Below are 17044 nucleotides of genomic sequence, written 5' to 3'. Positions count from 1 at the left end.
GCTTGGGAAGTGAGTCAGTTGTTGTTCGCTGATGATACAGCGCTGGTGGCTGATTCATGTGAGAAACTGCAGAAGCTGGTGACTGAGTTTGGTAAAGTGTGTGAAAGAAGAAAGTTAAGAGTAAATGTGAATAAGAGCAAGGTTATTAGGTACAGTAGGGTTGAGGGTCAAGTCAATTGGGAGGTAAGTTTGAATGGAGAAAAACTGGAGGAAGTAAAGTGTTTTAGATATCTGGGAGTGGATCTGGCAGCGGATGGAACCATGGAAGCGGAAGTAGATCATAGGGTGGGGGAGGGGACGAAAATCCTGGGAGCCTTGAAGAATGTGTGGAAGTCGAGAACATTATCTCGGAAAGCAAAAATGGGTATGTTTGAAGGAATAGTGGTTCTAACAATGTTGTATGGTTGCGAGGCGTGGGCTGTGGATAGAGTTGTGCGCAGGAGGATGGATGTGCTGGAAATGAGATGTTTGAGGACAATGTGTGGTGTGAGGTGGTTTGATCGAGTAAGTAACGTAAGGATAAGAGAGATGTGTGGAAATAAAAAGAGCGTGGTTGAGAGAGCAGAAGAGGGTGTTTTGAAATGGTTTGGGCACATGGAGAGAATGAGTGAGGAAAGATTGACCAAGAGGATATATGTGTCGGAGGTGGAGGGAACGAGAAGTGGGAGACCAGATTGGAGGTGGAAAGATGGAGTGAAAAAGATTTTGTGTGATCGGGGCCTGAACATGCAGGAGGGTGAAAGGAGGGCAAGGAATAGAATGAATTGGATCGATGTGGTATACCGGGGTTGACGTGCTGTCAGTGGATTGAATCAGGGCATGTGAAGCGTCTGGGGTAAACCATGGAAAGCTGTGTAGGTATGTATATTTGCGTGTGTGGACGTATGTATATACATGTGTATGGGGGTGGGTTGGGCCATTTCTTTCGTCTGTTTCCTTGCGCTACCTCGCAAACGCGGGAGACAGCGACAAAGCAAAAAAAAAAAAAAAAAAAAAATATATATATATATATATATATATATATATATATATATATATATATATATATTCCTGTGAGTCCGCGGGGAGGGTGAAACGCGATGGGCTCCAAGGTGCACTTTCGTGTGATAGTTCACATCATCGGGAGAGACGCGGGAGAGAAATGTAGGTCGGTTGATGTACATCGAAGAGACGGTGCTGGGACGCCGTTTGGTAAACATGTGATTGTCCGTCCTAGCTTCGTCTCTTCGATGTATATCAACTGACTTATATTTCTCTCTTGTGTCTCCCCTGATGTGATTATTACACGAAAGTGCACTTGGGATCTTATCGTGTTTCACTTTCCCCCTGGACTCATATGAATATGTATATATTTATATGTGTGTGCATGTGTGTGTGTGTGTGTGTGTGTGTGTGTGTGTGTGTGTGTGTGTGTGTGTGAGCTGTTTTAATATACCAACTCGTATAGTGTTAAGATAAGCCTGCAAATACTTTAACTTGTTAGTACAAAAGTCGGGCTTCCCCCTGGGTTGGGTGTGCACCTACAGTACTAGCTATGTCATTATTAGTTATGCTGATGGTAATGTTATACACCAAAACATATCGTGAAATGTTGGCCACACGGCTGTCAGCCATCATCACCAGCTGATCATGGGTCAGCCTTAGGTCTGTCTGATGGTCTCCCGAGACACCCACGGGTCTCTAGCTAGCACAGGCCCCCTGCTTGACCCATATGTACATAACACATCCGTCGGCAGCTAGATTGAGATTATGTAAGGCAAGTGTTTGCCAGGTGCTGATGTAATGTTTGCCGTGAGTTAGATGTGTTCCATCATAACACATGTGGTGCAGACGGGCTCCTGGGACTCTCTGTGCTCCCTATACCTGCTCGATCTTGACCAGGCATGACAGAGGTTCTCGCCATCCTTGCTTACTCTCGCAAGTGTTTTAGGTGGAAGGTTGAAACAAGGGAGGATTGTAGTTGCTTTTGTGTTTAGTAAATAGTTGTTGTAACTTCATGATGATCATGATTCAGACATCTGAATCATGATCATCATGAAGACTTGTGTCATGTGACAACGTTAACTCTTGCATGATCACATTCATATATGATCATGATAAGATAGACAACACTATATCTAACCCTCCCTCATGACGTCAGACTTACGAAATGTTGGTGAAGATAATCTCTGAACATTTGGAAAACAAGTGATATGTTGATAATGACGTCTGCTTCCCTGTAGATACGTGGTTGTTGATGATGTCATCTTCTCTTTAGGTAAATGGTTGTAGATGATGTCATCTTCCCTGTAGGTACGTGTTTGATGATGATGATATCATCTTCTCTGTAGTTACGTGGTTGTTGATGATGTCACCTTCCCTTTAGGTACGTGGTTGTTGATTATGTCATCTTCCCTGTAGATACGTGGTTGTTGATGATGTCATCTTCCCTGTAGTTACGTGGTTGTTGATGATGTCATCTTCCCTTTAGGTACGTGGTTGTTGATGATGTCACCTTCTCTTTAGGTACGTGTTGTTGATTATGTCATCTTCCCTGTAGATACGTGGTTGTTGATGATATCACCTTCCCTTTAGGTACGTGGTTGTTGATTATGTCATCTTCCCTGTAGATACGTGGTTGTTGATGATGTCATCTTCCCTGTAGATACGTGGTTGTTGATGATGTCATCTTCCCTGTAGATACGTGGTTGTTGATGATGTCATCTTCCCTGTAGATACGTGGTTGTTGATGATGTCATCTTCCCTGTAGGTACGTACGTGGATGTTGATGTTGTCACTTTCCCTGTAGGTACGTGGTTGTTGATGCTGATGATACGTCACGTGTGGCGCAATTGTTGTTCCCTTTAAATACATCTTGTCTCCCACTCCCCCCTCCCCCCAGCGCCACCCTCTGCCCCTCCTGCAGCTTCCACCATCAAGGGCAGTCCGCCTGGCGTGCAGTGGGTTAGCCCCACGGAACCAGACGGTGCTACTTGTGGTTCATGACTGGTCATGATGAGGTGAGGCAGAGGGCCCACCTGCCTGCCTTGGACCTGCTAACATCCGGGCTGTTATTACGTCACGGAAGGAATGGTACCACTGCTGCTCCTGAACCCACTTACCTCCTCTTCTCTTCCCTCGTTTTTTTTTCGGTTTCCTTCTTGTTGCTTTCACCTCCCGTGAGCGACGTGGTTGACCCCCGGGAAGACATCTACCTCTCATCGCCCTGCCTTACCACATTGCTATGGTGACACTAGAGGACGGTCTGTCTCTGCTCTTATTGTTACAGAAAATTGTTTCAAAGATTTTATTTAGGATCACTGATTACGCCGGTGGCTGGAATTATGTGTACAGTAGGAAATCTTCTCCAGTTTCTTGTTAAACTGTGCACATCCCTGGGGATTTGTGCACATCCCTGGGGATTTGTGCACATCCCTGGGGATTTGTGCACATCCTGGGGATTTGTGCACATCCCTGGGGATTTGTGCACATCCCTGGGGATTTGTGCACATCCTGGGGATTTGTGCACATCCTGGGGATTTGTGCACATCCCTGGGGATTTGTGCACATCCTGGGGATTTGTGCACATCCTGGGGATTTGTGCACATCCTGGGGATTTGTGCACATCCTGGGGATTTGTGCACATCCTGGGGATTTGTGCACATCCTGGGGATTTGTGCACATCCTGGGGATTTGTGCACATCCTGGGGATTTGTGCACATCCCTGGGGATTTGTGCACATCCTGGGGATTTGTGCACATCCTGGGGATTTGTGCACATCCTGGGGATTTGTGCACATCCTGGGGATTTGTGCACATCCCTGGGGATTTGTGCACATCCTGGGGATTTGTGCACATCCTGGGGATTTGTGCACATCCTGGGGATTTGTGCACATCCTGGGGATTTGTGCACATCCCTGGGGATTTGTGCACATCCTGGGGATTTGTGCACATCCTGGGGATTTGTGCACATCCTGGGGATTTGTGCACATCCCTGGGGATTTGTGCACATCCTGGGGATTTGTGCACATCCTGGGGATTTGTGCACATCCTGGGGATTTGTGCACATCCTGGGGATTTGTGCACATCCCTGGGGATTTGTGCACATCCTGGGGATTTGTGCACATCCCTGGGGATTTGTGCACATCCCTGGGGATTTGTGCACATCCTGGGGATTTGTGCACATCCTGGGGATTTGTGCACATCCTGGGGATTTGTGCACATCCCTGGGGATTTGTGCACATCCCTGGGGATTTGTGCACATCCTGGGGATTTGTGCACATCCCTGGGGATTTGTGCACATCCTGGGGATTTGTGCACATCCTGGGGATTTGTGCACATCCCTGGGGATTTGTGCACATCCCTGGGGATTTGTGCACATCCTGGGGATTTGTGCACATCCTGGGGATTTGTGCACATCCTGGGGATTTGTGCACATCCCTGGGGATTTGTGCACATCCTGGGGATTTGTGCACATCCTGGGGATTTGTGCACATCTGGGGATTTGTGCACATCCCTGGGGATTTGTGCACATCCTGGGGATTTGTGCACATCCCTGGGGATTTGTGCACATCCTGGGGATTTGTGCACATCCTGGGGATTTGTGCACATCCCTGGGGATTTGTGCACATCCTGGGGATTTGTGCACATCCCTGGGGATTTGTGCACATCCCTGGGGATTTGTGCACATCCCTGGGGATTTGTGCACATCCCTGGGGATTTGTGCACATCCCTGGGGATTTGTGCACATCCCTGGGGATTTGTGCACATCCCTGGGGATTTGTGCACATCCTGGGGATTTGTGCACATCTGGGGATTTGTGCACATCCTGGGGATTTGTGCACATCCTGGGGATTTGTGCACATCCCTGGGGATTTGTGCACATCCTGGGGATTTGTGCACATCCTGGGGATTTGTGCACATCCTGGGGATTTGTGCACATCCTGGGGATTTGTGCACATCCTGGGGATTTGTGCACATCCTGGGGATTTGTGCACATCCTGGGGATTTGTGCACATCCTGGGGATTTGTGCACATCCTGGGGATTTGTGCACATCCTGGGGATTTGTGCACATCCCTGGGGATTTGTGCACATCCTGGGGATTTGTGCACATCCTGGGGATTTGTGCACATCCTGGGGATTTGTGCACATCCCTGGGGATTTGTGCACATCCTGGGGATTTGTGCACATCTGGGGATTTGTGCACATCCTGGGGATTTGTGCACATCCCTGGGGATTTGTGCACATCTGGGGATTTGTGCACATCCTGGGGATTTGTGCACATCCTGGGGATTTGTGCACATCCTGGGGATTTGTGCACATCCCTGGGGATTTGTGCACATCCTGGGGATTTGTGCACATCCTGGGGATTTGTGCACATCCTGGGGATTTGTGCACATCCTGGGGATTTGTGCACATCTGGGGATTTGTGCACATCCTGGGGATTTGTGCACATCCTGGGGATTTGTGCACATCCTGGGGATTTGTGCACATCTGGGGATTTGTGCACATCCTGGGGATTTGTGCACATCCCTGGGGATTTGTGCACATCCTGGGGATTTGTGCACATCCCTGGGGATTTGTGCACATCCTGGGGATTTGTGCACATCCTGGGGATTTGTGCACATCCTGGGGATTTGTGCACATCCTGGGGATTTGTGCACATCCTGGGGATTTGTGCACATCCTGGGGATTTGTGCACATCCTGGGGATTTGTGCACATCCTGGGGATTTGTGCACATCCTGGGGATTTGTGCACATCCCTGGGGATTTGTGCACATCCTGGGGATTTGTGCACATCCTGGGGATTTGTGCACATCCTGGGGATTTGTGCACATCCTGGGGATTTGTGCACATCCTGGGGATTTGTGCACATCCTGGGGATTTGTGCACATCCTGGGGATTTGTGCACATCCTGGGGATTTGTGCACATCCTGGGGATTTGTGCACATCCTGGGGATTTGTGCACATCCCTGGGGATTTGTGCACATCCTGGGGATTTGTGCACATCCCTGGGGATTTGTGCACATCCTGGGGATTTGTGCACATCCTGGGGATTTGTGCACATCCCTGGGGATTTGTGCACATCCTGGGGATTTGTGCACATCCTGGGGATTTGTGCACATCCTGGGGATTTGTGCACATCCTGGGGATTTGTGCACATCCTGGGGATTTGTGCACATCCCTGGGGATTTGTGCACATCCCTGGGGATTTGTGCACATCCTGGGGATTTGTGCACATCCCTGGGGATTTGTGCACATCCTGGGGATTTGTGCACATCCTGGGGATTTGTGCACATCCCTGGGGATTTGTGCACATCCCTGGGGATTTGTGCACATCCTGGGGATTTGTGCACATCCCTGGGGATTTGTGCACATCCTGGGGATTTGTGCACATCCTGGGGATTTGTGCACATCCTGGGGATTTGTGCACATCCTGGGGATTTGTGCACATCTGGGGATTTGTGCACATCCTGGGGATTTGTGCACATCCCTGGGGATTTGTGCACATCCTGGGGATTTGTGCACATCCTGGGGATTTGTGCACATCCTGGGGATTTGTGCACATCCCTGGGGATTTGTGCACATCCTGGGGATTTGTGCACATCCTGGGGATTTGTGCACATCCTGGGGATTTGTGCACATCCTGGGGATTTGTGCACATCCCTGGGGATTTGTGCACATCCTGGGGATTTGTGCACATCCCTGGGGATTTGTGCACATCCTGGGGATTTGTGCACATCCTGGGGATTTGTGCACATCCTGGGGATTTGTGCACATCCCTGGGGATTTGTGCACATCCTGGGGATTTGTGCACATCCTGGGGATTTGTGCACATCCTGGGGATTTGTGCACATCCTGGGGATTTGTGCACATCCTGGGGATTTGTGCACATCCTGGGGATTTGTGCACATCCTGGGGATTTGTGCACATCCTGGGGATTTGTGCACATCCTGGGGATTTGTGCACATCCTGGGGATTTGTGCACATCCTGGGGATTTGTGCACATCCTGGGGATTTGTGCACATCCCTGGGGATTTGTGCACATCCTGGGGATTTGTGCACATCCTGGGGATTTGTGCACATCCTGGGGATTTGTGCACATCCCTGGGGATTTGTGCACATCCCTGGGGATTTGTGCACATCCTGGGGATTTGTGCACATCCTGGGGATTTGTGCACATCCTGGGGATTTGTGCACATCCTGGGGATTTGTGCACATCCTGGGGATTTGTGCACATCCTGGGGATTTGTGCACATCCCTGGGGATTTGTGCACATCCTGGGGATTTGTGCACATCCTGGGGATTTGTGCACATCCTGGGGATTTGTGCACATCCCTGGGGATTTGTGCACATCCCTGGGGATTTGTGCACATCCCTGGGGATTTGTGCACATCCTGGGGATTTGTGCACATCCTGGGGATTTGTGCACATCCTGGGGATTTGTGCACATCCTGGGGATTTGTGCACATCCCTGGGGATTTGTGCACATCCCTGGGGATTTGTGCACATCCCTGGGGATTTGTGCACATCCTGGGGATTTGTGCACATCCTGGGGATTTGTGCACATCCTGGGGATTTGTGCACATCCTGGGGATTTGTGCACATCCCTGGGGATTTGTGCACATCCTGGGGATTTGTGCACATCCTGGGGATTTGTGCACATCTGGGGATTTGTGCACATCCTGGGGATTTGTGCACATCCTGGGGATTTGTGCACATCCTGGGGATTTGTGCACATCCTGGGGATTTGTGCACATCCTGGGGATTTGTGCACATCCCTGGGGATTTGTGCACATCCTGGGGATTTGTGCACATCCTGGGGATTTGTGCACATCCTGGGGATTTGTGCACATCCTGGGGATTTGTGCACATCCCTGGGGATTTGTGCACATCCCTGGGGATTTGTGCACATCCTGGGGATTTGTGCACATCCTGGGGATTTGTGCACATCCTGGGGATTTGTGCACATCCCTGGGGATTTGTGCACATCCTGGGGATTTGTGCACATCCTGGGGATTTGTGCACATCCTGGGGATTTGTGCACATCCCTGGGGATTTGTGCACATCCTGGGGATTTGTGCACATCCTGGGGATTTGTGCACATCCCTGGGGATTTGTGCACATCCTGGGGATTTGTGCACATCCTGGGGATTTGTGCACATCCTGGGGATTTGTGCACATCCTGGGGATTTGTGCACATCCCTGGGGATTTGTGCACATCCCTGGGGATTTGTGCACATCCCTGGGGATTTGTGCACATCCTGGGGATTTGTGCACATCCTGGGGATTTGTGCACATCCTGGGGATTTGTGCACATCCCTGGGGATTTGTGCACATCCTGGGGATTTGTGCACATCCTGGGGATTTGTGCACATCCTGGGGATTTGTGCACATCCCTGGGGATTTGTGCACATCCTGGGGATTTGTGCACATCCCTGGGGATTTGTGCACATCCTGGGGATTTGTGCACATCCTGGGGATTTGTGCACATCCTGGGGATTTGTGCACATCCTGGGGATTTGTGCACATCCTGGGGATTTGTGCACATCCTGGGGATTTGTGCACATCCTGGGGATTTGTGCACATCCTGGGGATTTGTGCACATCCTGGGGATTTGTGCACATCCTGGGGATTTGTGCACATCCTGGGGATTTGTGCACATCCTGGGGATTTGTGCACATCCTGGGGATTTGTGCACATCCTGGGGATTTGTGCACATCTGGGGATTTGTGCACATCCTGGGGATTTGTGCACATCCCTGGGGATTTGTGCACATCCTGGGGATTTGTGCACATCCTGGGGATTTGTGCACATCCTGGGGATTTGTGCACATCCCTGGGGATTTGTGCACATCCTGGGGATTTGTGCACATCCTGGGGATTTGTGCACATCCCTGGGGATTTGTGCACATCCTGGGGATTTGTGCACATCCTGGGGATTTGTGCACATCCCTGGGGATTTGTGCACATCCCTGGGGATTTGTGCACATCCTGGGGATTTGTGCACATCTGGGGATTTGTGCACATCCTGGGGATTTGTGCACATCCTGGGGATTTGTGCACATCCCTGGGGATTTGTGCACATCCTGGGGATTTGTGCACATCCCTGGGGATTTGTGCACATCCCTGGGGATTTGTGCACATCCCTGGGGATTTGTGCACATCCTGGGGATTTGTGCACATCCCTGGGGATTTGTGCACATCCTGGGGATTTGTGCACATCCTGGGGATTTGTGCACATCCTGGGGATTTGTGCACATCCCTGGGGATTTGTGCACATCCTGGGGATTTGTGCACATCCCTGGGGATTTGTGCACATCCTGGGGATTTGTGCACATCCTGGGGATTTGTGCACATCCTGGGGATTTGTGCACATCTGGGGATTTGTGCACATCCTGGGGATTTGTGCACATCCTGGGGATTTGTGCACATCCTGGGGATTTGTGCACATCCTGGGGATTTGTGCACATCCTGGGGATTTGTGCACATCCTGGGGATTTGTGCACATCCTGGGGATTTGTGCACATCCTGGGGATTTGTGCACATCCTGGGGATTTGTGCACATCCTGGGGATTTGTGCACATCCTGGGGATTTGTGCACATCCTGGGGATTTGTGCACATCCCTGGGGATTTGTGCACATCCTGGGGATTTGTGCACATCCCTGGGGATTTGTGCACATCCTGGGGATTTGTGCACATCCCTGGGGATTTGTGCACATCCTGGGGATTTGTGCACATCCTGGGGATTTGTGCACATCCTGGGGATTTGTGCACATCCCTGGGGATTTGTGCACATCCCTGGGGATTTGTGCACATCCTGGGGATTTGTGCACATCCTGGGGATTTGTGCACATCCTGGGGATTTGTGCACATCCTGGGGATTTGTGCACATCTGGGGATTTGTGCACATCCTGGGGATTTGTGCACATCCTGGGGATTTGTGCACATCCTGGGGATTTGTGCACATCCTGGGGATTTGTGCACATCCCTGGGGATTTGTGCACATCCTGGGGATTTGTGCACATTGTCGTGTATAGGAGAGACATCTTTTTATTTGAGAGTTAAGATAACCATATGCTGGAGTACCGTCTACCGTCACCATCAACGTTACCAAGTGTACTGATTCTAGAATAAGACAATATGATCATCTTCCACGTGCATAATGTCATCATTATCGTGTGTGGTGGTGAGCCTCTCATGTTGGAGGGCCAGCCATGTTGTGTGGTCGTGGTGGAGCGACCCTACAGCTGTAGCACGAGCCAGGCCCTCTTGTGTTGGTGACAGTGGCTCTCGACTGTAATGACCACCGCCTGGTCACCGGCGTATACTACGGCATTACGCGCTCACACTCGAAAAGACTTTACCCCTCTCACGAGCCCATACTGAAAAATGATCTTTGTATTGTGACATGATGAGGTTAGTGTTGGAGCATCTGGTGATGTGTGGCACCCGTTATGGGGAGGCCCCGTCACTGATGCTGGCCTGTGGCTCTCACTGTTCCTCACTCCTACTGACCAGACGACGACACTTCTTGAGGCTTTAACATGAGTCTTAGTCACCCAAGACTTACATTGATTCATACACAAATGGAAGATACAAGTGTAACTACTTCGTAAAGATGTTATGATGACGAAGGCCGGGAAGACCTTGTGCGAACTCTACTGCCGGTGTGATGGACGCCCCAGAGAGGCCCTGGCTGTGAAGAGGGAAGCCCCGCTCTGACGTTGCTCGCACAGGAACACCAAATAAGAGAAGCTCTCGTAGGCTTATTATTTGTGGCAGAGCTACCCAGCCATTTTGTGTAGTGCACCTTTTTTCTCTCTTGCCTTTTAATGTTTTTCTGTTACGACCAAACCTCACGCAGTGTGTCATGAGACCCTCATAGTGTTTTATCATCTTTGTACAGAAAGACATGTTACTAACAGGTCATCCAGATAACCCACCGTTAAGTACAGTGTCAAGCCCGCCAGCACATGAATTTCTGCCTGAAGTTGTAAGCAATTATTTAGGAATGTAGAAGGCGAGTGTGAGTGTAGTAATCGTTGGATCGTACAAGATGTGATGTACCCGTTGATAACGGTGGCTCTCAAAGTGGAAACATAGATATCAAGACGAGGAATGCACTCATAAGCACCCGAGAAATTATAAATGGTCGAAACTTTACGAAGCTATAGCGTTTCATGACCAGGTTAACTTGAGTTACTCAACCTCACCACGTCAGCCTCGCGTATTGGAATATGGATAATCACTTGGCCATTATGTAGGTCGGCTTAGGCCTTATGTGTGGCGACCTTGCTCTGATGTACTCACTTGCGGATGGTCAGCCGGGGTGGAGCCGTGGGCCTTAGCGGGTCACACTCTAGATCAGGTCAGGCCTGAGAGGTTGAGACTCCTCCTCAGAGGTACAAGTGTCTTGACAGAGAGTCAAGTAATGTCTTCCGAAATGCTATCACCGCTGCGGCTTCCGCTGAGGCAGTCCCTCACTGTACCTCCTGCTGGAAGACAGAAGCAACTCAGTCTCCTCTGTACAAGAGATCAGCGATGTCAATAACCCTTAATTTTTCCTGATTGTATAAAGAATACTTATACTACTTATACTTAGGCTTACATCCCTCGTCAGATGGCAGAGAAGAAAACTCAGCAGGTCACGGCAGCCGGGAGCCAGGGACGCACACGAACAACTGACTTTCCCATTCTGAAAATTATAGTTATAGTCAGACGAAGTACAGAAGAAAATGACCAAGTTTGGCGCGATCTGTGTGAACGTAGTAAGACGTTACTTTTATCTTGTACAAAAGTTTGACACATTTTCTAATCTTAATCTTTAGTTTGTATCCACCTTCAGTAATCGCTTTTCTCATTCATTGTATTATTGCTTTAGTGCCGTCCGTTGTTCCATATCACGGTTCCTGTATATTCTCCTCGGTGAAGCATATAATGGGCCTTCCTGCTGGGGCTGGTGTGTGTATACCTGGGTAAAATTACTCCAGGAAGTCGAGCCGGCATGAATATACCAAGCCTGTGCCTCGCAACTGTAAAGACAACTTGTTATAAGTTTTCTTAACGTGGATGATTAAAGTGGATGATTAAAGTGGATGAGTTTGTCTTATAAAGCAGAGTAAGAGAAGTTGGGACCCAGCAAAGAGGAGGTTGATTTGTTGATCGATGTAGCATTACTGACGTCAGGGTCGGACACGTCCGTGAAGCTGACCTGCTGGTGTCTCGGGAGCTGTGTGGCTCTCCTTTTGTGACGGTTCTGGGAGGCTGCAGATCAAGTTATGTCTTTACTGCTCCTCCTTGGCTTCACTCTCATCTACACCTCAGTAACCTAACCCATAGAGTTTGGCAAATGTTGAAGTGTTTCCTAGCGTGACTAGATTTTTATTTTTCTCATTCTTGTATGATTCACTTTCTGGGTTTTTTTTTCATTCTTCTTGCAGACTTTTGATATTTATATTATTAACTTTTTTCTGTTCGTTACACTTATCTTCTCCTCGACCTTTCCCTCATTGATTCTCATAACTTTCCTCATACTTTCTCCGTTACTTGATCCTTCATCACGCTGTGTTAGGTGTGAGCAAGTAGGAACCTTGGCTGACCACTGAGGCACGAGAGCCTTAGTGTGTCGTTGGTCATTATCGGGTCGGGGAGGATTACCTTACTCTTGGTGGCGTGACTATTTATATTCCTAAAGCCTCCCTAGTCCGTCCCTCTCCTTTCAGTTAACCTGTCATCCAGTACTGTCATACTTGTACACTGCCTTCACACACTCGTACACTGCCTTCACACACCTCCAGTGCCTTCACACACATTCAGTGATTTTACACTTCCAGTGCTTTCAGTCTCATCCACTGATTCCCCACTTTACCAATATCTTCACACACTGCAGTATGTTTACGGGTGACACAGCGGCCTGCAAGGCCACACCCTCACTTGTGCAACATATGCAATATGTTTCCCAGGCAGCCCCTGCCAGTGTTGCTAGCACCACCCTGCTGCATCAGACGGTCCTGCTTCTCCCACTTTTCTCTCCATTCATCGTTAGTTTTTATTTTCTTCATCTTGTCATCTGTCGTTCCCATCACACTTGATCAGTGGGTGTGGTCAAGGCGGTGACGTAAATGGGCGTGGTTCTTTAATACATGACGTCATTACATTCACTATGTCGTCGATCGCTACAGCTCAATCTGATGACGTCAGGAAGTAACATTCAACCTGCAGCGATTGACGAGTCTGTTGCATGTGACGTCACTATATTTTTTCCTCTTACATAATAGGTTTGTTAGTATCGGCTCATTACCAGGGCTCCGAGCAGACCAGACCAGGGTGTTGGTATGTGTGGCAGGATCACAGACAGACGTGGTTGACATATAACGTCGGAGCATTTCCCTTTGTGGGTAGACAGATGTAAACTGTAGTTTTGATATACAAAAGACTAACAGACTTCGTACTGTTAAATCGAGTCAAACGCACACACACACACACACACACACACACACACACACACACACACATGTTCCTTGTGATATAGTTCAGAGTGTACGGGATGAAGGACAACAATAGGCACAGTGTAATGTAGGTGGGTCTGACCTGGGAAGGACAGGTAAGGGTGGACCTGATGGGTCACGACGGTCTGATCCATAACATTATTGTACATTGTTCTGGAAGGTTCCTCCCTCAGCACGGCAGTCGCCCATCATTCCTGGAAAATGTGGTGTGTAGCGTAGCAGGTCCTGGATACTGCCTTATGGTGGGCCGGGCTGATGGTTCAGGGAAATGTCGAGTTAAAGGTCAGTGGCTGGTGCTGACCCTCCGTTGTGGCTGGTGCTGACCCTCCGTTGTGGCTGGTGCTGACCCTCCGTGTGGCTGGTGCTGACCCTCCGTTGTGGCTGGTGCTGACCCTCCGTTGTGGCTGGTGCTGACCCTCCGTGTGGCTGGTGCTGACCCTCCGTTGTGGCTGGTGCTGACCCTCCGTTGTGGCTGGTGCTGACCCTCCGTTGTGGCTGGTGCTGACCCTCCGTGTGGCTGGTGCTGACCCTCCGTGTGGCTGGTGCTGACCCTCCGTGTGGCTGGTGCTGACCCTCCGGTGTGGCTGGTGCTGACCCTCCGGTGTGGCTGGTGCTGACCCTCCGGTGTGTGTGTGTGTGTGTATGTGTGTTCGTTACTCCCGGCCGCTAGTGTGTAGGTTGGTATCCTTGACAACATAATGCAAACATATTTGTCATTACTGTTCGTATAGACCAGAAGAGGGAGAGGGCTACTACTACACATGTTTCTACCATGTTCTCTCTCAGGAGGTCCAGCCCGTCTTACTGGCGTCAGAAAATATGCAATACTGGGGATGGGTGGTGTACTGTGGTATACCTGTGTGTCCAGGCTGTGGTTTACTGTGGTATACATGTGTGTGTCCAGGCTGTTGTTTACTGTGGTATACATGTGTGTGTCCAGGCTGTGGTGTACTGTGGTATACCTGTGTGTGTCCAGGCTGTGGTGTACTGTGGTATACCCGTGTGTGTCCAGGCTGTGGTGTACTGTGGTATACCTGTGTGTCCAGGCTGTGGTTTACTGTGGTATACATGTGTGTGTCCAGGCTGTGGTGTACTGTGGTATACCTGTGTGTGTCCAGGCTGTGGTGTACTGTGGTATACCCGTGTGTGTCCAGGCTGTGGTGTACTGTGGTATACCTGTGTGTCCAGGCTGTGGTTTACTGTGGTATACATGTGTGTGTCCAGGCTGTGGTGTACTGTGGTATACATGTGTGTGTCCAGGCTGTGGTGTACTGTGGTATACCTGTGTGTGTCCAGGCTGTGGTGTACTGTGGTATACATGTGTGTGTCCAGGCTGTGGTGTACTGTGGTATACATGTGTGTGTCCAGGCTGTGATTTACTGTGGTATACCTGTGTGTGTCCAGGCTGTGGTGTACTGTGGTATACATGTGTGTGTCCAGGCTGTGGTTTACTGTGGTATACATGTGTGTGTCCAGGCTGTGGTTTACTGTGGTATACCTGTGTGTGTCCAGGCTGTGGTGTACTGTGGTATACATGTGTGTGTCCAGGCTGTGGTGTACTGTGGTATACCTGTGTGTGTCCAGGCTGTGGTGTACTGTGGTATACCCGTGTGTGTCCAGGCTGTGGTGTACTGTGGTATACCCGTGTGTGTCCAGGCTGTGGTGTACTGTGGTATACCCGTGTGTGTCCAGGCTGTGGTGTACTGTGGTATACATGTGTGTGTCCAGGCTGTGGTGTACTGTGGTATACCCGTGTGTGTCCAGGCTGTGGTCACAGCAACACAGACTCCATTTAGCTACCGCAGCCGCCCCCCCTCGTCTTGTATACCACGAAAAAGATGGATATTTTGCATCGTCTGGAGACTTGCACGTGATTAACGCATATTTCCCAGATTTTTTTCATTATATATATATATATATATATATATATATATATATATATATATATATATATATATATATATATATATATATATATATATATATATATCTTCGAACAGATCGTGTATGTATACCAGTGTTAAGTTATGGTCCATGTATGTTAAAGTGGTCAGATGTTTGTATATGTTTTCAGGTGTACTTCTGAATATTAAAAACATTTTGTAACAAGTTGTAGCAACAACAGGTTGTAACAACAATAAGTTGTAACATTGTTGCTGGCTGTTGAGGACGATGATAAGTGTGACGTACGGACGCCAGTCCCAGGGAGACGACGAGGAGGCTGAGGCTGAGGCTGAGCACCTGGACATCAGATAGCAGGGCGTGGCCGGCCAGGTCCTCGCGGCCGCTCAGGTCCTCCTCCCTGGCTCTCCTCCTCTCTTGTTCAACTCGTTACTGGTTTCACTCGTGTGTGATACTACTGGTGACTCCTGGCCAGGAAGTATTGTTTAGTGAAGATGAAGTGGAAGACGTTGAGTTATTCACGTTAGCGAGATATTTGGTCGTTAGAGCGAAACACAAAATCCTGTGAATAAAACTTGATTGTGTAACAGGAATAAACACTGTAAGATAAACAAGTGTTAGGTAAAGTCACTGTAGAAATTGTTGTCATTTCCATGTTACTGAGGACAGTTGAGTACCCACAACCCACTCGGTGCACGAGCCCCTGAGAAGTGGCTTATTACGGTCTACGTGGGCTGACGGGGTGGCCTCTGCCCCCGCCCCCACTGACAGAGGGCGTAGACAGGCGAGCTCACCGCCAGGCCAGGAACTGGAACACGCGATTCCAGCAACGGCTGCAAGAGCAGCAGTCCAGTTATCAGGTGTATCATCAGGATCAAGAACGCTTCCTCTTCCCCGTTGGCCAGCAGGAAGGGAGTTATAGTACAGAGTTGAAGACCATCTTGAGGACAAGTCCGCTCAGAAAATGGAGCCAAGAGACCTTCGGACGGAACAACAGGGAAACGCTAAACCACCTGCAGGAGGAAGACGATGATGGAAAGCTGGAAGCAGAATATGGACTCGACAAACAAAGTGAAACAGAACAAGAGATAACCAACGGAGAAGAGGGGACGACCATCCATGAGACATGCGGTTTGTCACGAAACTTGGAACACAACCGCTGCTGCTGTGTGGAACCCGATGATGCAAATAAAAGGGAAACTTCACGAGAAGACATCGACGTAGATGACGGTGAAGTGACACATTCTGCCAAATCGTTTGAGTATTCTGACGATGGACAGAGATCCCTCCAAGAAAATGTCCTCGTCTCCTTGTGTATGGACGAGGACATCCTTTCCCTTGAGATTGAAGAAGAGGAAAACAGCGAAGGAAGGACGGAATGGAGGAGGGATTCCGAGCAGTACTTTGAAGATGATGTGTTTGAGTTCACCAGAGCCGAAATTGTCGAGGACGTGGATGTTGAGGGTAAGTGTGGTATGTGTCATTTCATTATGTTGCGGTGTTAAGTGTTCGCCTGTATGCATATGAAATAAGCTGGGTATGTACTGATGTGTGTTGTTTTCAATATCACATTATTGAAATATCAGACTTTACTTAGGAATGAATAGAAACCATCAGAGGGTCGAATGGTATCACAAAGTCACTTGCCGAAT

At 49.2% G+C, this 17044-nt stretch overlaps 2 protein-coding genes across 6 annotated transcripts in view; both read left to right on the top strand.

The window, feature by feature from the left end:
* milt (trafficking kinesin-binding protein milt) overlaps positions 1 to 17044 on the top strand; it is a 249712-nt gene that overhangs the window by 97807 nt on the left and 134861 nt on the right. The gene's annotated exons all lie outside the window — the stretch shown is intronic.
* Positions 1 to 17044, top strand: part of LOC139763941 (uncharacterized) — a 108100-nt gene that overhangs the window by 10450 nt on the left and 80606 nt on the right. Inside the window, exon 2 of the mRNA XM_071690423.1 lies at positions 15565 to 16856. The gene's annotated coding sequence lies outside the window, so the exon portion shown is untranslated. The remainder of the gene's footprint in view (positions 1 to 15564; positions 16857 to 17044) is intronic.

This window comes from Panulirus ornatus, chromosome 48 (genome assembly GCF_036320965.1).
Source record: "Panulirus ornatus isolate Po-2019 chromosome 48, ASM3632096v1, whole genome shotgun sequence".
In the NCBI taxonomy this organism is placed as follows: Eukaryota; Metazoa; Arthropoda; class Malacostraca; order Decapoda; family Palinuridae; genus Panulirus; species Panulirus ornatus.
Note: the sequence above shows the minus strand (reverse complement) of the source record. Positions and strands in the feature narration are given on the sequence as shown.